The sequence below is a fragment of the Podarcis bocagei genome (genome assembly GCF_964188305.1).
Source record: "Podarcis bocagei genome assembly, chromosome: 4".
NCBI lineage: Eukaryota > Metazoa > Chordata > Lepidosauria > Squamata > Lacertidae > Podarcis > Podarcis bocagei.
The window spans coordinates 101,178,140-101,204,975 of record NC_138128.1 but is presented as its reverse complement, the minus strand read 5'-3'; the positions used below and the strand labels follow the sequence as shown (position 1 = coordinate 101,204,975).

Here is a 26,836-nt window from a genome sequence, read left to right as displayed (position 1 = left end):
ACAAAGAAATGAATAGAAAGAGAACCGACCCATGTGACGCTGGCACAAAAACCTCGCACATGTACCATGTAAAAGAACAAAAGTTTATTACCCCCTTTCTCTCCCACCTTTGCTCTCTCTTCCCAACCCTCTTTTCCCCCCCACCTTATACTGTATACAACCTCAAAGTCTCACATTGAATACAGCTGAACTGTTGAAAGAACTTCATGATCTGAAAATGGAGACGATATATGCACTTCTGTAACCCCACAAAATCTTTAATAAAAAAACATTTTTAAAAGGAGTGCCTCAAAAATAAGATTATTCAAGCACATCCTGAAAATTAAGGCTTGTGCCATTAAAGTTAATTAAAGCACTGCCTTGCCCTAATGCAACAAATGCATTAAAAATGGCTTTCTGCAGGTAGGAAACTGATGGGAGAATGCACTGGAAAATGTGGAATGAGTGAACAACACAAAGGAAGACAAAGCCATTTTGGCATATAAGTTGTACATAAATTTAAAAAAATCACCATGAGCGATCTGAAAAGCAATTCAGGATGAATGCATAATAAGCAGGTTGTCTGGAGAAGCCCTAACACGCCTCCAAATACTACATCAGTGTCTACAGCCTAACCGCATAAAAAGACATATTTGCTCCAGTCATTTCATTCAAAAACAGATCAGAAGGAATTGTATCAAGCATTTGGAAACCTACAATACCCATCCAGCAAAGTGAAGAGAAAGATTAACTAGGCCCGACTGGTATCTGCAAGCAACAGGACAACGGAAGTCTTTGTTCTTGGTGCAAACTTTGGTAATGAATATGACCTGTACCCCTCATATGACTGGCTGGGGAAATAAAATGCAGTAATATACAGGTCCTTTCAAAACAGTAGATCATAGTCACCAAGGAGAGTATTTAGAAAGCTATGCATGGTGAAATAATCTTGCAACTGTACTTTCATGCCTGAAGTCATAACTTTTTGTAAGAGTCCAGTAACACATCTGATAGTGCAGTTGCTTTCAGTATGTAGCTCCCTGTATCTATCCCCCCCCCACCCGTCATTCAAGCTGTACAGCACTGACAGTACTGTACTGCCTGACTATTTTCATTTGGGATGTTCTCATGCCCTGCGCTGCCTGTACCTGGGTACTTTCTGTCTCTTTTGAGGCAGAAATATTGGGTGCTGCTACTTGTATGATCCCCTTCATGTCATGGCGAAGGGGCTTGAAGAACTCAGAGAAGCTATGAGCCATGCCGAGCAGGGCACCCAAGACGGGCAGGTCAGAGTGGAGAGTTTTGACCAAAGGTGATCCATCTGGAGGAGGAATCGGCAAGCCACTCCAGTATCCCTGCCAAGAAAACTCCATGGACAAAGACAACTCCATGGACAAAGACACTCAATATGCCAGCAAGTTTGGAAAACTCAGCAGTGGCCAGAGGATTGGAGAAGATCAGTCTACATCCCAATCCCAAAGAAGGACAGTGCCAAATAATGCTCCAACTACCGCACAATTGCACTCATTTTACACACTAGCAAGGTTATGCTTAAAATTCTACAAGGCAGGCTTAAGCAGTATGTGGACCGAGAACTCCCAGAAGTGCAAGCTGAATTTCGAAGGGGCAGAGGAACCAGAGACCAAATTGCAATCATGCGCTGGATTATGGAGAAAGCTAGAGAGTTCCAGAAAGACATCTACTTCTGCTTCATTGACTATGCAAAAGCCTTTGACTGTGTCGACCACAGCAAACTATGGCAAGTTCTTAAAGAAATGGGAGTGCCTGATCACCTCATCTGCCTCCTGAGAAATCTCTATGTGGGACAAGAAGCTACAGTTAGAACTGGATATGGAACAAGTAATTGGTTCAAAATTGGGAAAGGAGTACGACAAGGCTGTATATTGTCTCCCTGCTTATTTAACTTATATGCAGAATTCATCATGCGAAAGGGTGGGCTGGATGAATCCCAAGCCGGAATTAAGATTGCCAGAAGAAATTGCAACAACCTCAGATATGCAGATATGGACGCAACCATGTTGAAGCTGTATCAGTGGACCAGGAGGCTCCCCAAGCATGTCCTGACCATCGGTACCATCTGCCCATCATCATGTTCAGTGGCAAGACACCACCAGCCCCACAGGTGCATCTGACCCAGACTTTGCCGTACCGGTCTACTGCACTTGCAAATCGTCTTCCAATTATGAGGAAGACTGAGCGCCACCATTGCCACCATTACTGCCTGTCTGGTAGGGCTGCTGGTTTTTAAAAGGGCTTTTCTAAGTTTTCCAGAGGTTTAGAGGGTGTTTTCAGGCTTTGTCAATGGATGCTTCAATTATACACAATTTCACATATGTGAACAGTGCCTTGGAACGTAACCCCCACGTAAATTTAGGATTTGGTAGATGAGGAGTGCCTCACCTGCAGACAACCATGCAGATGGTTACATAGCTCATTTATTTAGAAATATCTCAATCCTTTCCTTATCTGGCATGGCTTTTTCATGGCACATTAGAAGAACTACCTTGCCCTGAACATGGCAACGTTCTAAAATTGTAGTCGTCCCTAAACCCTTCCAGGACCTCTCTAAAATTTAATCACACTGACCAATTTCATTATTTAATCATTATTATAAATTATTTATAGCACTTTTGGTTGACCTTTTAAAGCAAATACTGAGCTAATACATCTATCCTGTTTTTGCTGGCCTTGTCCTTCGCTGCCAAATCTCAAAACTCCATTGGGGAACTCCTAATGCAATAGAAATCATTACAGGAAGACTCAAAAACCTAGATAGTTCTAAACATCTATAGGACCTTTGACTGTGTAGAGATGAATTACTCAGTTGGCATAACAAAAAAGAAGAGATTTAGCCAATATACTAGGTTATTGGAACAAATTCATGGAAAGGTAATTTTACTGTATTCTGCCCTGAGATCATTGTGATAAATATAAATATTTTATAAATATAAATATTTTATAAATATAAATATATAAAATATTCTAGATATAAACATTTTAAAGAAATATATGTATATAAAAATATGCATACCCCATAATTTTCCAATCACAGGTGAGACTGTAACTGTTAAAACAATTTTTTCTCAAAAAAATGTGTTGATACCCAGCAAATCTCATATCCTGTTTAAAACAAAAATAAGGTTTGGTAACCAGATGTAACACTTATAATTGAAACCCTAGAAAAATGGCCTAAACACAGATAATCCTACAGGATTTTCTATTTAGAGGATTAATATAATCTATGGAAATCACATTACAAAAATTAAGAAACATTAAAAATGGTTTCAACAGACTTTTAGACATGGAAAAGTATTATTATTTGGTAGCACAAGCCCAAAATTATTTAGTGTAGTTTGTCATATAGAAGGCAAATGATAGTTGCTATTTTGATAGTTGGCAAATTTTGAGATTTCATATTTGACAACTGCAAAAAAAGATGGGTGGGATATAAACTCTGTTCGACTTCTGTTCTATGTCATATTTTGTCTCTAGTTGCAACTCAACTAGTTGCCTCTCCCCCATCCGGTACTCCATATTTAAAGGCATTTGACAGATTGTGGAGATAATCCTTCTCATTCTCTGAGAGAAACGTAGACCGTCAAAAAGCGTTAACAATCACGGAGGACTCTCTGTTCAGTAAATGTATTGCACAAAGGACAAAATCTGAGCCTTCTGAAAGCATGTTACAGGCAGGGGTCAAAGCTGAGCTTCAAGTTTGTCTGGAGTTATATAGGTCAGCCCCTGCTATACAGATGTCGCATGAACCTCATGTCTTTATGTGCCCAACTCTTCAGTTGCAAGTACTTGTCTGGGTGCCAGAACTTGGGATGGACCAAGAAAGGGGGCTGGGTGAGGGTGGCAGAGGTTGGACTTCCCAGTCTATGTCTTTACAACCTTGTCTGTCAACTAAAACTAATATTGTTAGTAATTTCCATCCCCACCCAAGAAAAATCCTATCTGCCTTGACTGCACTTTTGCCAATGCCATTTTAAATAATAATTTCATCCTCTCTGCTTAACATTTTTCTAAACCCTTTTCTCAAGGCAACTAGAAACAATGCATCTGAAAGCTAGTCCCTCCCTCAGATGCACTGTGATTAATGTCTATGTCGAATGGACCTGGGGCTCGCTGAAAATGTCAAAATGCTGCCTTGTGTAGTGTCCATTCCCCTGGGTACAGTGTGGTGCGGCTCAACCAGTCAGCTTGTGTATTGGACCTCCTAGATATGTGTTCCACTAAGGTGGTTCTCCACCCAGAGTAGGAATAACGTAGATTCCTGTTGTAGATCTGCTGATTTGGTCCTGCCTTCCCGGTTGATACAGGAGTGAGCACCTGTGTTGTCCATTCAGATTAGGATGTGAGATAGACACATGCTATGGAAGAAGTGTTCAGTGGCTAGACGAGCTGCCCAAAGTTTGAGTCAGTTGATGCTAGTAGGCCCCTGAAAGTGCTCACACAAGGTCTCACACAAGGCCTTATGGGGCTGCTAGGCCACATTATCACCCACCAGGGCTTCCAACTCTACGATTCTATGATTCTAACTCAGTTTGGATACCTAAGAGAATGAGTTCATGATGAGTTTCGGCACCTCTTTTTCTAGGAAAAAAACACCGTGGAACCCCTCCCTTTGTCCACTAGGGGCACAAATAAGCCCAACTGAGTGATGCTACATGGACAATCTCTGCCATATCAGGATTCCCAAATAATGTGGTCGCTTCCAAGCATGTCCAGGGAAACACACTTAGAGGAGTTAGGCTTGAATATCAACAATTCTAAATAAGGATGGTTGCAGTGGTTTTCTTGTGAGAGCAGCCTTTTCCATGGAGTGATAAAAAAGGATTAATGCCATTTCTCCTATTGTTTTGTTGCAATTTGTATGAAAATAGCACAGATATTTCTGCAAGTGCCCCTAGGCAAGAAACGTGACAAATATCAGAAGGACAGATGTGGGGCTGTTGTTCATTTTTGGGGTGCCTTTAAAGTTGATTTGGAGTGGGTAAAACTAAGAGGGATTCATACTTGTGTTTTCGTGGGAATGGCTTACGTTACATCTCTGCATTTACTACCAAATGTGCAATCCAAATATGCAATGTGCAACTCCCATTTTTGCTAGAATGTGATATTAAAGGCAGTGTTCCTAATTATTTTTTTAGTCCAAGCCCTTCAGCTTGTAGCTCTTTATTAACACAGTGCATCAAAAAGATACTAAAAGATTATCTTTAGGATTAATGGAAATCGTTGTCACTCTTTTAGCTTGCTGGATAAATAATCTTACAGTCTGATGGTATGAACAACCAGATTATGAAAAGAACCCTTTTCATAATTATGTGACACAATTCTGCAGGCTTTTCCCTTTTCCTGCTGTGAGAAGCTTATGGATTTCCTTTTTGCCTGTTTGTTTGTTATAAGCCTAAAATGATATTTGAGAATGAATGAGTTTGGTCCCATAGAGTTTTAAATGAACATTTAATTGTTTAGTACCTCACTGAAATAATTCCCCCCCATTAACTACATTGTCACTTCAGGTATGTACAAACACCACTGGGTTCATGTATAAAGCAAAACAAAACAAAACCTTGCATCTAATATATTTTACAAGGGCATCATTCAGTGTTACCACTAAATGTTGCCTAAAGCAAAATATGAAGTGAAAAGTATAAGAAATTTCATGACGAAACTAAAAGCATTTCAGTACAATTACTAAAAATGTTCAGGGTGGGTGGGTGAGGTTCTACTGGGTATCACCTGATTTAGCCTACCATGAAATTAAAAATGAAATTTTATTTTGCCAACAAATTTTAAATAGATTAAATTAAATCAGTAAGGCTAGCAATAATTTATTTGTGCAGCACTGCTTTTTGAAGCTTGAAAATAAAATTACCTCCTCTGACTTCATAGAAACATCCTACTAGATTGCACAAAAGTCAGAAGCTGTGTGTACAGCAGCTTACTCTAACCTGGGGCAATACAAATGTTTTGTGCTACTACAATTCCTGGTTGTTGGTTATGCTGGCTGGGGCTGGTGCAAGTTGGAGTCCAACAGCATTTGGGAGGGGCTAGTGTAAATTGGGAAGGGCTTGTGCTTCGACTTTGGGAGTCTCATGTTCTGTATGATTATGAACAGAAGACAGATCTCAGAAATGACAACCTCATTCAGGCATTTGGGGTCTTGGTTAAAAAATCATGCAAGGAAGGAAGCACACAGCTCTCAAGTGGCAACTGGCTGCTACTGGACCCAGAGAGCACCCAGGTCCTGTAGAGTCTTCTGTGCAATGCAGAGCCTTGGGAAATCAGGGTTCCACATGACATGAGGAGTCTAACCAAGTAGAAGTAGGCTCTTCATGTCCTACAGCTGCTCCTGAACTCATGGAAGGCAATGAGGGAATAGAGCCAGCATGCTCATGCTCACTCCTCCTTCCCTGTGTTTAACCAGGATGCTGAATAGAGTTCATAGCTATTACTCATGAGCAAAAGACTGATTCCTGGAAATGGTAGCTGTCTCTCACAGGGAAAGTGATTGCAAGATTATGCCATACAAATTGTGTGGTTTGTTATACTAGTCACCAGTGCTTTCTTAGCAGAAGAAACATTAGGCTTGACATCCACCACAAAGATGACTCAATGCATGACAACAAGCTGAGCAATTGAGTAATGGTCTATGACAATCATGCTTCAAGCTCAGTTATTAGAAAACAGTTTTAGCAAGAAGTGCAATGTACTGCAGTGTGGTGCTATAGCAATTGGGGGAAAGGAAAAGGGGAGTTTAATAGACAATGTGTATCAGACCTCTTAGATTCTTTGTCATTAGGAGTTTCAAATATAGAAGTTCAATATTCTGTTACTCTGTCTCCACTCACCACCCCATCTCATTTGCCTGGGGCTCATATTTTGTGCTATACAGTACTTGCTGGTGCTACACAAGCAAATTAGTGCTCCAGGCTATTTTTGAAATATTTTTGATGCAAAAAGTTGGGCTTCTGAGATTTTAAAATACCAAAACACCTCCCTTTGTGGTGTTTCAGTTTTCTGTATTTGTTCACAACTGTGATATTATTATAATTTATTGAATTTGTTAGTCCCCTTTATATTGCCCAGGGCACCCCAAAGCGACTTATAACCAACCATGTTTGCTGCCTTGCCCCTGTGATTGAGGGGGCCCGGGGCTGCATATCAGCGTGCCATGTGCACACGCCCCACAATAAACCCCACATAGAGACATTAACACCAATAGAAAATAGTTATGCAACTTTCAAGCCAACTATACACTTTCTTTTTCAGCACAACACAGATGTGGCCACATGACATCCCTGAGGGCAAAAAGCAGGACACACACCCAAACCCCACTACGAAACCTTTCTGCATTGCCTTCACTCTGAATGGGAGGCAATCAAACTTTGTCCACTGCTATGGATGGCAAGTGGTGGAACAGTAATGAATATTATGGCTGAAATAACTGGAATGCATGGGAGCTAACAGGCTAGGCACACACAGAAAAAATGGACCTTGCATAAAGGGCCCTGTCTGGAAGCGTCCATGTACAAGGGTGAAACAAAAACAGTGGTGGCTGCACCTACTGGGACTGAGTGAAAGGCAGAAAGCCAGCAGGAGGCGGCACCAGAGCCAGCTAATTGGCCTTTTCTGCAGTAGCTCACATTGATAGTATGCTCTCCCCAGGGAAGCTCACCTGGCACCTTCATCACATATCTTAAGGTGCCAGGTGAAAACGTCTCTCTTCAACCAGCCTGATTAAGACTCTATGGCTTTTTAAATGTGTTTGTGGGAGGGGGTTTATTGGCTTGTTTTTGTTTTATTATGTATTTTGTATTTTTATGTTGTGAACTGCCCTGTAAATTTTAAATGATACAAATTTAATACACAACAACAACAACAACAACAAATATTCTAGTTTTGTCCCTGGTGCAAAGTTCTATAAGGGCAACGCTGAGGAGGAAGCTGAGTGCCAGTGCCACGACCTCTTGGCCTGGGTGTAAGTAAGCAGGCAGGTGAGGGCTGGCTGAGTACAGGCTGAGGATGTGGAAGGCAACTTGAAGAGCAACCTCCACTGAAAAGGAAAAGGCAGAGATATTACCAGCAGGGTTCAAATGCTGGAGTGGATAGCAGTGAGTCCACAAAAGTGCTCATCACAGCAGGTATCCCTCTTCCTTCTGGTAAACACCTTGGTAGTCCAGTTTAGAGAAGATGAAAGCTGTCTCCTTTTCCCAGGGTTGGAGCACTTCCTGTACACATATTTTAAAAGGGAAAGTTTAAAAGAACCAGCGAAACAAAAATGAGGAGGGGCGGCTCCAAGGTGAGAGGGACATATGGGACAGGAGCTTCAAACTGGTCTGACTGAGATATGGAAAGATAACCATCTAAAAATTTCTCTTTAAGAAAATAGCATTAAAATTCATTGCCCCAGGAAAGACTTTTTAATCAAAACTCCTTAGGCTTTTTATACTTTTAAAAAATCAAATCTCATTTGACATCAGCTTGAGGCTCTTTTCTCTAAAAAGTGGAAGGCTTTTTAATGGCCAGTTTCATTTTGGCTTCTGTGCTCCCTTGCTGGAGGAGTTAAGCTGTGTTTTCACAATGTTAAATTTTGTTTTAGATCAGGTCTGCACATCCTGTGACCCACCCGGCACAACACAGAGAAAACAGTCAAGCGCTTGGCAGACATATGACTGGTGGGCTGCATTTGCCTTGGTGGGGCATGTTGTGGCAGAGCTTTTTGGCAAAGGGATGGCAGTACTAAGAGTGCATTTACTGAACTAGGGCCCGTTTCTGTAACCAAGTTGAACTATTGCTGTTTGAAAGGGAGATTAATCTATTCACAGAGGGTTATAAATTTCACCACTGGGCAACTTATGTTAGTCACAGACACAAGGTAACAGCCTACAGAATTATAGGATCTGACAAATGTTTAAAATTTGAGAAGAATGAGAGCTGATTGCATGAGGAAATATATCTTTTTGCCTAAGTTATTCTATTAACAGTCCCCCCCCCCCAAATCTGCCACATCAGTTTCTGTCAATGCACTTTCCCGCATGGCTACCTGATAAAGGGGCAGGCCTCTGAAAGAAATACATACTTAATAAGGCCACACATTTATGTGGTGTCTCTTCTGCATCACGAAATGTGGATTAGCCAGTGAAGCTTTCAAACTGGCTGACATGAAAATTAGTGCTTGGCAAGGTTTGCGGACATCTGCTTGCAGCAACTTTCTGCACCCCTCGGACATTTGCTGGAGGTCTGGCATTTGAGTGCTTTGGCTGCACCACACCAGACCAAGTCCAGACGGGTGGGAATGCAGACGGACACGCAAAGCGTTTAAAATAGGAAACACAGCTTTTGTGCTAGGGAGGGTGGTATAACAGGTGCATGTATATTAGGAACTTATTTTAACAAGGTTTCTATTACACTCGGACTGCCAGCACTCTTTCTTACACACAGAGAGAGAAGTTGGATGGGGGTTTTTTGTGTGAAAGTCAGACAGGATAACCTCACAATGACCTCCAATCTGGCACACGGCCATGAGGGAGAATTTTGAAGGACTGTCCCTCAGCGCTGCATTGATTAGATTTCTTCCCATAATACTCCCACTGTTTCTGCTCAGTAAACCTTACTGATGATGGAGCAGAGAATAAAGGCAGATGCAGAAAATAAAAGCTGATCTCCATGTGAAAATGGGCCATAAAATTAACAAGACTCTTAACATCAAGGTAGTCCTCTATTCACTCTCCAGACTGGGGTGGGGAAATGCTATGCTTACAAACAAACAAACCCCAACCTCATTCAAATTCTCTTGTATTAAAGCACTGTCACTGTCAATTACTTATAAGAACAAGCTTCAAGCAACCAAGTTCTCGGACTAAAATGAACTTTTTGCATACATTGTTGGACGGGATTTATATACAGTGGTACCTCTGGATACGAACGGGATCCGTTTCGGATCCCCATTTGCATCCTGAAGCGAACGTAACCCACGCCTGTGTGTCATGATTAGCAGTTTCCGCACATGCGTGTGACGTCATTTTGAGCGTCTGCACATGCAACCCGAAAGTGCTCAACCTGAAGCATATTTAGCTTGAGGTATGACTGTACTGATAAAAAGTACAGCTACCTGTTTATTAGCTATCTATTTAATAATGAGAAGAAACTGAATGTGCGTCGCAGTAGGGATGTCTCTGGTGTTGTGTTCCAAATGTTCTAACCTCAAAGTCAAAGGTGTTAGGAAATCAACTGCAAACTCCTTGGGGCACAGTGGGCAAATACTAGCCAAGGAGATGATCCACACTTGCGGGAAGGCTGTGAAGGGGAAGGAACTGGTAAGGGCTCTTCTTTCCATGCCCAAAATAGGACTTGTTTCCTGAGTTTTGTTTCCCATGAACATGGTTGACCTGATTCCTCTCTGGGTCTGATACAGCAGTAAGAGTCCTACAATGGGAAGAGTTTCATATACACTCAAGAGTCCCTTAGTTCTATGGTGCCTGTATTTCAACAAACCCTCAAGCCATTTCAACACGTCCTAATCTTCGCCAAACAGTGGTACCTTGGCTGTCAAACCTAATCTGTTCCAGGACTCTGTTCGACTCCTGGTACCGTTCGAAAACCAAGGTGTAGCTTCCGATTGGCTGCAGGAGCCAGCAGAACATGGGAAAAGGATCTCTGAGTATCTGTAGACCCTGAGCTTAACGTAAGTCAATAGTCAAAATAAAAAATTCCTTCCAGTAGCACCTTAAAGACCAACTAAGTTAGTTCTTGGTATGAGCTTTTGTGTGCATGCACACTTCTTCAGATACCTGCACACGAAAGCTCATACCAAGAACTAACTTAGTTGGTCTTTAAGGTGCTACTGGAAGGAATTTTTTATTTTGACTATGGCAGACCAACACGGCTACCTATCTGTAATAAGCCAATAGTGTGATGCAGCAGCAAAAAAAGCTAAAGCTATTCTAGGCTGCATCAACTGAAGTCTAGTGTCCTGATCATAGGAAGTCATAGCACTAATAGGGCTGCCACACATCCAGGAATTGGACTGTCAAAATGCAGGTTTTTGCTGACTCAGCAAAATGTCCAGGAAAACCTGGCTGTATGGCAACTAGGGTGATTTTTTAAAAAGAAAAATGCTGCAAAAGACTTTAGTTTTTGGGGGAGAGATGTTCCCCAAAAAAACTCAACAAAAGCTCACTTTTGGAAATATGGCAACCCTAAATGTGGTCAGAAGGATATTGTGGTGCTGGAGCTTGTGTAGAAGATGATTGAGGATTTGGAAACTTATGAGAAGAGCTAGATAAAGGCCTTTAGAGGCACTAAGCACTTGGTGCCCCCATATATATCTAAATCAAAATATAAACAATAATAAACCATATTTTGTATTTTTTAAAATGAAACAAAACCTACAGTAAGATGGAAAATAATGTTAAGTTTTGTATACTTCCACTTTATATTTGAAAAAAATATCCTCCTTTTTCTAATTGCAAAGTCTTTGATAACATCCTCAAAACTAATCCTACATAACACTTCTGCCTCTACCTAGTAGAGATAAGTCATCTTGCCTGCCTTGTTGCATAGTTGTTCTGTTGGGATTTTAAATACAGTGGTACCTCGGGTTAAGAACTTAATTCGTTCCGGAGGTCCGTTCTTAACCTGAAACTGTTCTTAACCTGAAGCACCACTTTAGCTAATGGGGCCTCCCGCTGCTGCCACGCCGCCAGAGCACAATTTCTGTTCTCATCCTGAGGTAAAGTCCTTAACCCGAGGTACTATTTCTGGGTTACTGGAGTCTGTAACCTGAGGTGTATGTAACCCGAGGTACCACTGTATACTTCAGCTGAGAAAATGAACACGCAGCTGAGCAATTTGTGACCATTAATGTTTAAAATCCAGCAATAGAAAATTACTGTGGTGCCCCCCCCTTCTCTAGATAATCATCATCATCATCATCATCATCATCATCATCATCGGGTGGCTAACAAGCAATAATAAAAACAAGTTGAATGAATACAACTTAAAAACAAGATTAAAATACAACATTAAAATATTGAAACATTAAAATATTAAAATATTAAAATGTAGCCTCATCGCAGGAGGAGGAAAAGAAAAAAGAAAGAGAGGGAGGGAGGGAATCAAATTGGCTCCAAGCCAAAGGCCAGGCGGAACAACTCTGTCTTACAGGCCCTGCGGAAAGAAATCAGATCCCGCAGGGCCCTGGTCTCATGAGGCAGAGCGTTCCACCAGGCCGTTCCACCATACCAGAGTTGAAAAGGCCCTGGCTCTGGTTGAAGCCAATCTAACTTCCTTAGGGCCCGGGACCACTAGGGTGGTGCTATTTATGGACCTTGAGGCTCTCCATGGGGCATACCGAGAGAGGCGGTCCCCTAGGTACGAGGGTCCTAGGCCGTGAAGGGCTTGAAAGGTCAAAACCAGCACCTTAAATCTGACCCTCTACTCCACCGGGAGCCAGTGCAGCTGGAAAAGCACTGGGTGAATATGCTCCCATGGCAGAGACCCCGTGAGGAGCCTCGCTGCAGCATTCTGCACCCACTGGAGCTTCTGGGACAGCTTTAAGGGCAGCCCCGCGTAGAGCGAATTACAGTAGTCAAGCCTGGAGCGGACCGCCGCATGGATCACTGTGGCCAGGTCGGGGCGGGAAAGGTAAGGGACCAACTGCTAGATGACCTAAGGACAAACTTATTTTGCTTAATGGTTAATTCAGCCTTGCTTATAAGGCACAGTTGAGGGTATTGGGTATGTTTAGCCTGGAAAAGAGAAGACTGAGAGGAGATGTGATAACCATCTTCAAATACGTAAAGGTCTGTCCCATGGAAGATGGAACAAGCTTCTTTTCTCCTGCTCCAGAGGGCAGGACCTGAACCAATGTCTTCAAGTTGCAAGAAAGGAGATTCCGACTAAACATCAGGAAGAACTTTCTGACGCTCAGAGCTGTGCAACAGTGGACTCCCATGAGAGGTGGTGGACTCTCCTTCCTTGGAGGTTTCTCAGCAGAGGCTGGATGGTCTTGGATGACCTAGTTGCAATCCCTGCATTGCAGGGGGTTGGACTCTGTGACCCTCAGTGTCCCTTCCTGTTATACAATTCTATGATTGGATGTCCATGAGTTCTAGTGTTAGGACAAAGCTTTACTCTATCTCAGTGGATGAGCAGCTTCTTTTTCCATAGACCACTTGAAAATTGCCGAGGGCCTTCAGGGACCACTTTATGACTTTTCTGCCTATTGAAATATGGCTGTGCTAGATGTGGTGTGATTTTAATTATATTTTTATTACTTATTCTATATTGCAGGAGTGTCCAACAGGTCGATCGCGATCTACAGGTAGATCCCTGTGAGGTTTTGATCCCTGTCGATTGCTGGGTCCCTTTCCTCTGTGTTGGTAAAACAGAATCCTGCCCCACCCTCCACTGTTGCACGATCTGCAGAACGGAAGAGGAGTTCACTCAGTGAGGCTGTTTGTTTCCCCTTGATCTTAGGCCCTGTAGCCATAAAAAAGTAGATCGCAGTCTCTTGGGAGTTGGCCACCCCTGCTATATTGTATTACAATTTAATTCCATAGAATTCAAATTGTAATACAATAAAATACCATGTAAGGGATAAAAGAAGCAATTAGAATTTAATCAAAGATCAATATGAATTGCTAATGCAATGGATGTGCTGCCTGGTATGTCTTTCATGTTAAAATATAAGGAAGAAGAAAAAGAAATTGACGGAGAGTATATGGTGATTGCAAATAACAAAGCACTGCAAATAACAAGGCCAGTGGAAGTGATGGTATTCCAGCTGAACTGTTTAAAATTTTAAAAGATGATGCTGTTAAGGTGCTACACTCAATATGCCAGCAAGTTTGGAAAACTCAGCAGTGGCCAGAGGATTGGAGAAGATCAGTCTACATCCCAATCCCAAAGAAAGGCAGTGCCAAAGAATGCTCCAACTACCGCACAATTTCACTCATCTCACATGCTAGCAAGGTTATGCTTAAAATTCTACAAGGAAGGCTCAAGCAGTATGTGGACCGAGAACTCCCAGAAGTGCAAGCTGGATTTAGAAGAGGCAGAGGAACCAGAGACCAAATTGCAAACATGCGCTGGATTATGGAGAAAGCTAGAGAGTTCCAGAAAGACATCTACTTCTGCTTCATTGACTATGCAAAAGCCTTTGACTGTGTTGACCACAGCAAACTATGGCAAGCTCTTAAAGAAATGGGAGTGCCTGATCACCTCATCTGTCTCCTGAGAAATCTCTATGTGGGACAAGAAGCTACAGTTAGAACTGGATATGGAACAACTGATTGGTTCAAAACTGGGAAAGGAGTACGGCAAGGCTGTATATTGTCTCCCTGCTTATTTAACTTATATGCAGAATTCATCATGCGAAAGGCTGGGCTGGATGAATCCCAAGCCGGAATTAAGATTGCCGGAAGAAATATCAACAACCTCAGATATGCAGATGACACAACCTTGATGGCAGAAAGTGAAGAGGAATTAAAGAACCTTTTAATGAGGGTGAAAGAGGAGAGCGCAAAATATGGTCTGAAGCTCAACATCAAAAAAACGAAGATCATGGCCACTGGGCCCATCACCTCCTGGCAAATAGAAGGGGAAGAAATGGAGGCAGTGAGAGATTTTACTTTCTTGGGCTCCATGATCAGTGCAGATGGTGACAGCAGTCACAAAATTAAAAGACGCCTGCTCCTTGGGAGAAAGGCGATGGCAAACCTAGACAACATCTTAAAAAGCAGAGACATCACCTTGCCAACAAAGGTCCGTATAGTAAAAGCCATGGTTTTCCCAGTAGTGATGTATGGAAGTGAGAGCTGGACCATAAAGAAGGCTGATCGCCGAAGAATTGATGCTTTTGAATTATGGTGCTGGAGGAGACTCTTGAGAGTCCCATGGACTGCAAGGAGATCAAACCTCTCCATTCTGAAGGAAATCAGCCCTGGGCGTTCACTGGAAGGACAGATTGTGAAGCTGAGGCTCCAATACTTTGGCCACCTCATGAGAAGAGAAGACTCCCTGGAAAAGACCCTGATGTTGGGAAAGATGGAGGGCACAAGGAGAAAGGGACGACAGAGAATGAGATGGTTGGATGGTGTTCTTGAAGCTACCAGCATGAGTTTGATCAAACTGCGGGAGGCAGTGGAGGACAGGAGTGCCTGGCGTGCTCTGGTCCATGGGGTCACGAAGAGTCGGACACGACTAAACGACTAAACAACAACAACATATGGTGATTGAGTGCGTGAATATGTTTTTGTGTGCAATGTTGTGTCACAAATCCACCATAATACAGAGAGAGGAAGGGATAGGGCAATGCCCACAGCAAATGTGAACTTTCCTGCAGTGACAATGGATCAGAGACTGTATATGGAGGAGTTTCCCATCTCACCATGTAATCAATTATCAAGACTGGTAGGGAGAAATCCTTAGACACAGCAGCTCCAACTCTGCACTCCATAGCAAAAGGTTGCAGGTAATATTCAGAGCAAAGCACAGCTGGTTTAGCGTCTCTGAACATTCAGGCGGCTCTGATGGAGAAATGAGTTAGAGGCCTCTCTGTAGTATTTGCTTCTTGCCAGGAACACATCAGTGCCAAAAGAAAAGAACCGTTGGTGGCACTTGCCCAAGTTTGGCTCCTCAGATTCTGGGCCTGGACTCCTTCCAGACACTGTAAAGTCGTTTGCAAAGGCAGCCAGTCAGCAACAATAAAAAGGCTAAACAAAACACACCAATCTTGTATTCCCATTGAAATGCCTTCCATGCCACAGTTTACTTTCTATTCCTCACAGTCTTTGTTAGTCATCAATCAGCCACAAAATGGCGATTTATTTATTTTTGAGAGGGGGGAAAGACATGTAATAATAATGCACAACTAAAAAGGAAAAAGAGAGAGCCTATCTTTCAGTACCAACAAGGAGAAAGTGTGGAAATTATATAGTTTGGAAACCAGGCTAACGTGTTTCTCGATTTTAAAGATTAATATTCTATATTCCCCTCAGTGTTTTTTCTATGAGTGATTCTGTACTTAATTAGCATGTTCCATCTATGCAACATTGATTTAAGCAAATTTACATGTTTTACTCACAACGCTGGTAATTTTGGCCCAGGTTCCAGTATGCCCATATAAAAATATACCGAAATTCAGCATGCATTATGAATGGCCAGGGTAACCCAGGGACTGCGAGTCAAATTTTTGAAGTGACTTATAGCGCAATCCCATCTATGCTCAAAATAAGGTGTGCTGAGTTCAGTGGGACTTACTCCCAGGTAAGTGGGTATAGGCTAGCATCCTTAATGGAGGGCGCTTTGGATGAGCCCAATCCCAGCATGAACCATGTAAACTAAGAAGAGATTAAAACATGTCAACTTCTACATGTCTGGATAGCCTTGCCTAAAAGGGGGGGGGGAGTTTTAAGCGGGTGCTGAAAAGAATAGACACCTGCCTGATGCCAATAGTCAGGGAGCTCCAAAGGGTAGGTGTGGCACCTGTAACGGTGCCTGCTCTGCTGACTGAAGTGGCTGACTGGGCAAATATGGGATAAGATACCCTGCAAGTAAACTGTTCACAAGCTGTTAAGGGCTTTCTGTACCAATAGTGATACACAACTTTGCCTGGTAACCAATCAGCAGCTAGTGCCAATCTCTGAGCAGAGGTGATATATGCTGACAGGGTCTCACTCCTGTCAGCAACCACACTGCAGTATTTTGCACTAGCTGCAGTTTCCAGATCAAGTGCAAGGAATGCTCCACACAAAGAGCACTGCTGAAATCCAGCCTTGAAGCCACCACTGCCTGAACCGCAGTATCCAAATTCTCCCAATTCAGGAACGGTCAGAGCTGCCATTCCAGGTACGGCTGCTAAATGTGCTTCTAGCCACTGAAGCTACTTCGGCCTCCAGTGACAGAGCTGGGTCCGGAAACACCCCCAGACTGCATACCTGCTCCCTCAGGATGAATGAAACTCCATCCAGGGCAGGCAATCGGACAGTTTCCCTGACATGGGAACCAGTCACCCACAGTTCCTCCATTTTGCCTCCATTCAGCTTATTTTCCTTCATCCCTCCCACCAGTGTGTCCAGGCCCTGATACAGGTCCTACATGGCCGCTACAGATTCAGGTGTTACAGAACTGCGTGTCATCAGCATATTGATGCTGCCTGACCACAAAACTCCAAATAACGGAGCTTCATGTAGATATTAAATAGCACTGGGGATAAAATAGTGCCCTCAATTCCCATTCCACAGAGCTGGTCCAGGACAATGCCGTGGTCAATGGTAAAAAATTCTATTGCTCCTTGAAGGCTATTTTAAATGCTATTCCACATTTTAACAAATTCTGCAACTGCCTTATACCAGCAAGACTATTTGTCCACCTATCCCAGTTTTGTCAACTCTTGACTGGCTGGAGTTCTTTAAGGTCTCTCTCTTATCACCTGCTATTTAAGTTCCTTTTAAGTAAAGATATCACAGTATACCCCGTGGTATTCTCCATTCAAAATCAAGTGCTGTATCAATAGCTGTGGTCCCACAAGGGAAGAAAACTGATCCTTTTTTTTTTTTTTTATGAAACTTTTTATTGCGTTTCTTTCCATAGGTTAACAGATTTGTTTACATAGCAACATGCAAGAGACATTTTTTTATATATAAAGAAAAGTAAAGAAGAAGAAGAAAAAGTTAAGAAACTTTCATAACGTCCTTCAACAGTTCACTTTTGGACCTCCTCACATCCTCTCGTCATTGCATTCATTATTCTAACCAGTTCAGCAATTTGTTATCTTGTTTCCCATCTTATTATACCTTTAAGTTTATTATGTTACCGATTTCAGGAATTTGTAATTTAGTTTTAACACTCTTAATAAACATAATATTTTGTTTCTGATTTGTCTCGTTTTTTTCCATCAATACTTGCTTTATCATTTACTTAAATAAATTGCAGAAGCATAACATTTCTTAATCGTGCGCAATCTTAACATTCAAACAACTTATAGTATTTTTGCAAATAGTCCTTAAATTTTTTCCAGTCCTCCTCCATTGTTTCTTCGCTCAGATCTCGAATTCTGCCAGTCATTTCTGCCAACTCCATGTAGTCCATCAACTGCGTCTGCCAGTCCTCCAATGTGGGTAAATCTGGTGTCTTCCAGAACTTTGCGATAAGAATCCTAGCTGCTGTGGTTGCATACATAAACAAGGTTCTGTCCTTCTTTGGCACCTTCCGGTCCACCATGCCCAGAAGAAAGGCCTCTGGTTTCTTAGCAAAGGTATATCTGAATACCTTTTTCAGCTCATTATGTATCATTTCCCAAAAGGCCTTTACTTTTGGGCAGGTCCACCAAAGGTGAAAGAATGTCCCTTCTGCCTCCTTGCATTTCCAACACTTATTATCAGAAAGATGATATATTTTAGCCAGTTTGACTGGGGTCATGTACCACCGGTATACCATTTTCATAATGTTCTCTTTCAAGGCACTACATGCCGTGAATTTCATACCGGTGTTCCATAACCTTTCCCAGTTCTCAGACATAATGTTGTGTCCTACATCCTGTGCCCATTTTATCATAGCAGATTTAACTGTCTCATCCTGTGTGTTCCATTTAAGCAGCAAGTCATACATCCTCGAAAGTACCTTGGTCTTTGGTTCTAGTAACTCCGTCTCCAGTTTCGATTTCTCCAACTGGAAACCCACTTTCTTATCCATTTTAAATACCTCTTGAATTTGAGCGTAATGTAACCAATCTCGCACCTTATTTTTTAGTTTGTCCTGGCTTTGGAGCTTCCAATTATCTCCAACTCTTTCAATCAATTCCCAATATTTTGGCCAGTAGGCCTCCATATTGGGCCTTTTTTTGGAAATCTTGGCTTCCACTGGTGATAGCCACCTCGGGGTCTTACTTTCTAATAAGTCCTTATACTTCATCCAGACGGCAAAAATTGATTTTCTGACAATATGGTTTTTAAACAGTTTGTGAACCCTCGCCTTGTCATACCACAGGTATGCATGCCAACCATACACATTATCAAACCCTTCCAGATCTAGGACATCGGTGTTTTCCAACAGAAACCAATCCTTCAACCAGCAGAAGGCTGCAGCTTCGTAGTACAACCTTAAGTCCGGCAGGGCAAACCCCCCTCTTTCTTTTGAGTCAGTTAGTATTTTGAATTTAATTCGGGGCTTTTTGCCCTGCCAGACAAACTTAGAGATATCCTTCTGCCATTTTCCAAAGCATTCCATTCTGTCCACGACCTGGAGGGTTTGAAATAAAAATAACATTTTTGGCAATACACACATCTTTATAGCTGAGATTCGGCCCGACAAGGTAAGTTTCAATCTTGACCAAATATCCAAGTCTTTTTTAATTTCCGACCAACATTTTTCATAATTATCTTTAAATAGATTTAAATTTTTGGTGGACAAAGATACCCCCAGGTATTTCACTTTTTTAACCACACTTAACTCTGTCTCTTTCTGGTACCCCTCTATCTCTGTAGGCGTCAAATTTTTGGCCAAAACCTTAGTTTTTTGTTTGTTTAGCTTGAATCCCGCCACCCGACCAAACTCCAAAATAAGTTCAAGAACTCTTTTTGTGCTAGATTCTGGCTCCTGTACTGTAATAACTAGGTCATCTGCAAAAGCTTTCAATTTGTATTGTTTCGCTCCGACCACTATACCCTGCACCAACTGGTCCTCCCTGATCATATTCAGCAATACCTCCAGAACAGAAATAAATAACAGAGGGGATAAAGGGCACCCCTGTCGTGTCCCTTTTTCAATTTGGAGTTCCTCCGATACCACATTGTTCACTATCAGTTTAGCTTTTTGTTCTGAATAGATTGCTTCTAATCCATTTTCAAACCCCCGTCCCACTCCCATCCCTTTCAAGTTTTTCTTCATAAACATCCAAGAAATGTTGTCAAATGCTTTCTCCGCATCAATAAAAATTAAAGCAGCCCTTGTGTTTCTAATTCGCAACAACTCCAGTATATCAATAATGTTCCTGGTGTTATCAGACATATGTCTACCAGGGAGAAAGCCTGCTTGGTCCTTGTGAATTATTTCATTTAATACATTTTTAAGTCTATTTGCTAAAATGTCTGCAAATATTTTGTAATCCACATTCAGGAGTGAGATGGGACGGTAGTTCTTAAGCTGAGTCTTTTCCCTTTCTGACTTGGGAATCAATGTGATGAATGCTTCTTTCCACGTTTCCGGTGCCTTTCTCCCCTCCATGATCTGGTTACAAACCTCCAACAACGGTTGTGTCAAGAAGTCCTTCAAAGTCTTATAATATTTGGAGGTAAGTCCATCCGGGCCTGGAGATTTGCCCAGCTGCATGTTCTGGATGGCACCTTCGATTTCCTGTTGAGTTATCTTGCTATTAAGAGTTGATCTTTTATCTTGGTTTATTTTAGGTAGTCCATTTATCCTCAAAAATTGATCTATTTCCGGTTCTTTCTGAGGCCCCTGTGCGTAAAGCTCTTTGAAGTATCTGTGAAAGCACTTTCTTATTTCTTCCGGTTTCTGAACTATTTTTCCTTGAATCTCCAAGTTTGTAACCGTATTTAACTTTTGTCTTTTTTTCAACTGCCAAGCTAACAACTTTCCACATTTATTTGCTGATTCAAACGATCTCTGCTTCATTTGTTTAATTTTCCACTCAATCTCTTGATTGATCAGTTTCGAATATTGTGCTTGATGGAATTTGATCTCTCTTAGCACCTCTTTTGACTTCGGTTTGGTTCTCAACTTTTTCTCTCCTTCGCTTATTTTCTCTAAAATTTTTTCCTTTTTTCCATTCCAAAATTTTCTCTTTATTGTATTCTGTTGTATCAGAAACCCTCTCATTACAGCTTTACTTGCATCCCAGATTGTTCTTTTCTCCACCGTAGTGTTCAAGTTTATTTCAAAGTAGTCCTTTAACGTTTTTTGGGCCTTCTTAACAATCTCTTGATCTCTTAGCAAGGTGTCATTCATTCTCCATCTGAAGGAGCCAGTTGGGAAAAGTCTCAATTCCATTTTTAAAGCATTATGGTCGGAGCAGGTTTTTGGGCAGATTTCCACTTTTCTTGTTTTCGGGGCCAGCCCTCTAGATATCCAGATTTGGTCAATTCGTGTCCATGACAAGTGGGCCTCAGAGAAGAAGGTTCCTTCTTTACCCAAGGGGTTCCTTGTCCTCCAAATGTCAATCAAGTCCATATTGTCTGTCATTTCAAAAAAGGTTTTAGGGAGTCTGCCGTCTGTTGTTAAGTTTTGATTTTGGGATTTGTCCATATTTGTAGACACCACCCCATTCATATCTCCCATCACAATAATGTTAGAATAGTCCAAGTAATCCATCATTGTCTCATGCAGCTTCTTATAAAATTCTGATTTTCCATCATTTGGCGCATAAACTCCTAATATCAAAATCTTTTCCCCTTGTGTTTGGATTTCAATTGCGAGAATTCTTCCATGATCATCTTTGAATAGAAATTTTGGTGACAGGTTCTCCTTTGCATAAATTACAACGCCTCTTTTCTTAACTTTGTCTGATGAGATAAATTCTTGGCCAAGTCTTTTATTAATTAGTACTTTCCTATGGAGCCTAGTCACATGTGTTTCTTGAAGGCATATTACATCCAATTGTTCTTTTTTTAGGATATGAAATATCCTCCTTCTTTTTTCCGGAGAATTCCCGCCATTTATGTTCCAACTAAGTAGCTGCAGAGTCATCCTGTTCTAAGTAGGATGTTCTTAGGATGAGGTGTCTTCCTTTTGCTCAGATCCCGAGGGTGCAGGCGTTGGCCCGCTTCCAGGCGGTAATGGTACTGGTAAGACTGGAAGCCAATCCACTCCTTTTTGGAGATCTTCTCCGTGGTCGTGAAGGAACTTTTGGTTGTCTTCAGGTGTTCTAATTTTAACCTCCCTTCCTTTGTAGGTGAAAGATAATCCTTGTGGAAACTCCCACCTATAGGGAATTGCGTTGTATCTCAGCAGTTTTGCTAGTTCCGTGTAGGTGGTTCTGAGGTCCAGCAACTGTCTCGGAATATCTCTATAGATTTCCACCCTTTTATCTTGTATTTCAATTGCTTTTTTGAAGTGGAGGCCTAGGATCTTGTCTCTCTCTTCCTTTGATCTTAAAATTATCAAACAGTCTCTGGATCTGTCTTTCCTTACCAATCTTCCCAATCTATATGCCGAGACAATCCTGAAGTCTGTATCTTCCTTTAAACCCCAGAACTTCGAGAATTCCTGTGTCAAATATCCAATCAAGTCTCCTTGTTCAAGTTCCGGGATGCCTCTCAATTTGATGTTACTCTCGCGATTTTTCAATTCGACCATTGACAGATAAACTTGTTGTTCACCCACCTGTTTGTGCAGGGGCTTAACTTCTCCCTTTATTTCTTCAACTTCTTTTTGTAAAGCTCCCACTTTCTGAATTGCTTCTCCAGCTAATTTCCGATTTTCCGCTGTTGCTCCTTGCAAATTCTCTATGGCTTGCGTGTGCTGGGAAACTTGATCCGTCAATTTTTGAATCGAGGAAGTCGCTTTATCTATCTTCAGAGACTGGTCGTCCACCTTCTGGTTTAAACTTGAAAGTTGCTCCAATATTTGTTTTAATAAAGTATCTGACCCACCTGCTGCCATATCTTCCTCAGTGACCTTCTCAGTTATTTCCCCTTGTTCCCTTTGGGACACCAGCACAGCTGGAACCGACGATCGGCGTCCTTGGGTCAGTGTTGTTTGTACAAATTGTGTTGGTTTTCTTTCCTTTTCCTTTTCCTTGGTCTCTTTAGATTCCTTAGCTTTAGATGCTCTTGTTCTCCCTGCACCACTCATTACACATCTGTCAGTGTTCAAGGTCAGCTTGTCTATTGTTCCATGGGAGAGACAAATTCGGTTATAAACAACCAGTGAAGTGGAATTCAAAACAAAAGTCAATTCCCAGGATTTTATAATCCGAAAGCCCTGTAGGGGGAGTGCCACCAGGTTTCAAAGACAAAGAAGGAAGTAATCCGCCATTAAAGTTCCAAATTATTTCAACTCAATAAATTCAATAATCCAACAGTCCCTTCAAAGACTCAAAATTCCCCAAAGCACCTTTTAAAGTTCAGCAAAGTTTCACAAAAGGTGCTTGCAACAGTATCACGTCCAGTCTTTTCTGCTCAAATGTATCAATTACGCTTACAAAGTTTTTGCAACTGTTTCCGCAGTTTGACACAGTCTCCCTCTCCGGCAGCCCGACGATCTGGCTCTTTAAAAATATGACCAAAGAAAAAAGGAGGTAGGAGAGAATCCCCATCACTCCTTCTTTAAATCAATGTCCCTTTCCACCTTCAATTCAGCAGGAAAAAGAGCAGGTTTAATAGCACGAAAAAGTTAAAACTTCCCACAGTCCCGTTTCAAGCGCTTTCCGCTTTTTAAAGCTTTGCTTTGATCTTTCAGCAATGTCGGAAGACGGACTTCCCTTTTCTCGTCTCCCGTTTTCAGCCAAATTTAACAGATTCTTTGCCAATTTTGAACCCTTTACTCACGGGTATGTTACTTGCAGTTTGATGTTAGTTTTAGGAAGAAGGATCAGCGCTCATCTGCAACGGCCGCGCGGCTTCACTTCCGTGGAAAGAGCGATGAACTCACAGCACCGCTACCCCTCCTTCACTCCGGGTCTCCTTACGGGGTCCCTTCTGTGTTTTCGGAGCAGCTTCTGGTGCCCGCCGAGTCCCACGGCCACGGGCTCACTCTACCCGTGGTTTATCTTGATGGGTCGTCGCTATGCCGCAGCGAGCGACCCTTTTCCGCGGAGCCCCTCTTCAGAGCTCGAAGAGGACCGCCATTACAGTTTCGCGCCGCCCCCGGAAGTCTGATCCTAAACCTCTGCACCCTTGTGGGATGTCTTCAGGAGAAGAAAGAGCTAATGAGCAAACAAATCTGGAGTGGAGTCCGTCCCTAAGACAGTTGGCTGGCACCTGGCATGCCTCCCTCCAGCAACTCCTTCAACGATGCCAAACGCATTGCTCTGCTTTCCTTTGGACCACATCAGGGAGGCCGAGAAGGAGGTCTTGTCGTCTGGGCAGCCCAGAACCTCCATGCACACTGCCCAGACTTGCACCCCAGGGAGGCCACTTTGGTGCTGCTAACACAGCGGTTTGGTTTCACTCCTGGAGGTGCATGCCACTGTCTCTGAAGATGATGGATGGATGCCAACAACTCCCAACATAAACAGATCTTTCTGAAACCAAAATTTTGTCTAAACTATAGTCTAATGGCTAATAATGTTGCATATAACAGTAGAGCCTGAAAACATATAAACTAAGGAAACCATTACAAATTAACATAAAAATTACATAGTCCCAGAATTGTATCATTATCAGTTCCAATGTTAAGAAACGTACAGAACAGAGGGATCCCAAAGAGCCAAGGTCTCAACCTTTTGAAAAAAGACAGGCAACCACATGCTACCGATTAAACTTTGTGTGTTTGTCAAATTTCAGGGTTAAAGATTCAGCTGTTTTGAATTATTCCCTCAAAGGAAAATACCAGGACAGTGTTTTAAAAAGTGTTTGGGTAGAGTGGGAAGTTATCTACCCTCCTATATGTCAAAAGGGGTTAGGATGAGGGTGGTGCTGAATTCAAATACAGAAAACGGGAAATATAGAAAATATATGTTTAGTTACATTTGTGATACACTGGAAGCATTCAGTTTGCAAATTATGTCAGAGCAGGCCTGCATAACTTGTGACCAACATATGGGACCCTGCCATGTGCTTGACAGAAAAAAACCGTCAAACAACTTTTAAAAAATACCATGTGTGAAGGTATGTGGGGTATACAGTGGCACCTCAAGTTACAAACGCCTCAGGTTACAAACTCCACTAACCTGGAAGAGTTACCTTGAGTTGAGAACTTTGCCCCAGGATGAGAATGGAAATTGTGTGCTGGCAGAGCAGCGGTAGCAAGTGGGCCCATTAGCGAAAGGATGCCTCTAGTTAAGAACCGTTTCAGGTTAAGAACGGACCTCCGGAACGAATTAAGTACGAAACTAGAGGTACCACTGTAAATGATTTTTAGCTACGTGAGGCAAAATTACAGGGGCAAAATTACCCATGACAGTGAAGTAATGGTTTAACCAAGAAAGAGGATCCATTCCATGCTGTTTTGCTGTGCTCTACAGTGGTGGTCTGCAGACTCCAAATACTTTAGGAGACACTCCTTGAAGAACTCCAGCTGCTGAATGGCCCTCTTTAAACATACTACGTGCCCCTGTGTGTTTATAAAGTATCAGTTTCCTTTAGACAATAATTCTGCAGCATTCCATCTCTCCTGGCAGCCCCCAGGAATGCTGTGGCAACAGGTGGGAAAACCATGCACAGTTCTATCAAAATCTTAAGAGTCTGTGCCAAACCTTGTATATGGACATAGTGCCCTCAAAGCTCATGGAACTCTAAAACCACTATGTTGATTACAGCCTGCATTTTGTGTTTGTTAGAAAACCCCAAACCCTGTAATACCATACGCAGCAGAGTTAAAACTACAAAACCTGAAACCTAACCCCGGTTTATAGAGAAGTTCACTAAAGGTCAATATCCTCTTGAGAAAAGTTTGCTTGATGTGTGTGTGTTGTATGTTTGTCACGTTAGGTCCTGATCTGACATTTCTCTTTCTCTGGGTCTCTAGGAGGAATAAAATCTCCCAGAACAAATGAGGCTAAGCTATTTCACCTCTCTTTTGCTGTCTGAGACATCGCTGTGTATTGTCTGTCCAGCAAGCTCTACGGCTAAGGCACTAGGCGCTGCCATGGCCTTACCTTGACTAACCAGGTGCCATTCTCTGCTCCCAAACTGGTCTGGTGCCTTTTTCCCGAGGCTCTGCCCTTTATCTCTCAGGCTACTCCTTCTGAATCTCAGGGCATGAAGTTCTAGTCCACTACATCCCTAGACGCAGGAAAAATGGATACTCCTGATTAAGTTATGGTTACATGTAGTCATTTCTTCACAAAAGACTGAACTTCAACCACAACTCATTGTGAGTGTTGAAGTACACAAGGCCTGCACACCTCATGACTGTCATGATCAAACTACACATTACAGTGGTACCTCGGGTTACATACGCTTCAGGTTACAGACGCTTCAGGTTACAGACGTTTCAGGATACAGACTCTGCTAACCCAGAAATAGTACCTTGGGTTAAGAACTTTGCTTCAGGATGAGAACAGAAATCGTGCCCCGGCGGCGCGGGAGGCCTCATTAGCTAAAGTGGTGCTTCAGGTTAAGAACAGTTTCAGGTTAAGAACAGACCTCCGCAACGAATTAAGTACGTAACCAAAGGTACCACTGTACATAGAATATTGCTAGTTCTTCTATTTTGCTTAACTAAATTTGAGCACATGTTTTTTTTCTGTATGTGAGGGGCAATTTCCATTCTCATTGGGGGTGGAAGAAGTACATCTCTGTTCACCAAGTGCTATTTTTTTCAGAAGGAATTTCATCCTCCACCTCTATTATGAAGACATAACTACATTATATGCTACGTACTAAGCATAATGTGGACACGGGTGGTGCTGTGGGTAAAACCTCAGTGCCTAGGACTTGCCGATCACATGGTCGGCGGTTCGAATCCCCGCGGCGGGGTGAGCTCCCGTCGTTCAGTCCCAGCTCCTGCCCACCTAGCAGTTCGAAAGCACCCCCGGGTGCAAGTAGATAAATAGGTACCGCTTTCTAGCGGGAAGGTAAATGGCGTTTCCGTGTGCTGCGCTGGTGCTGGCTTGTCAGAGCAGCTTTGTCACGCTGGCCACATGACCCGGAAGTGTCTCCGGACAGCGCTGGCCCCCGGCCTCTAGAGTGAGATAAGCGCA

General features: G+C 42.4%; 1 protein-coding gene across 5 annotated transcripts in view; it reads right to left on the bottom strand.

Moving 5' to 3' along the window:
* LOC308585415 (uncharacterized protein) overlaps positions 1–26,836 on the bottom strand; it is a 212,077-nt gene that overhangs the window by 11,296 nt on the left and 173,945 nt on the right. The window contains exon 4 of one of the 5 annotated variants that reach the window (XR_014007371.1): positions 25,790–25,916. The exons of the other annotated variants lie outside the window; for them this stretch is intronic. The gene's annotated coding sequence lies outside the window, so the exon portion shown is untranslated. The remainder of the gene's footprint in view (positions 1–25,789; positions 25,917–26,836) is intronic. 5 annotated transcript variants of the gene reach the window in all.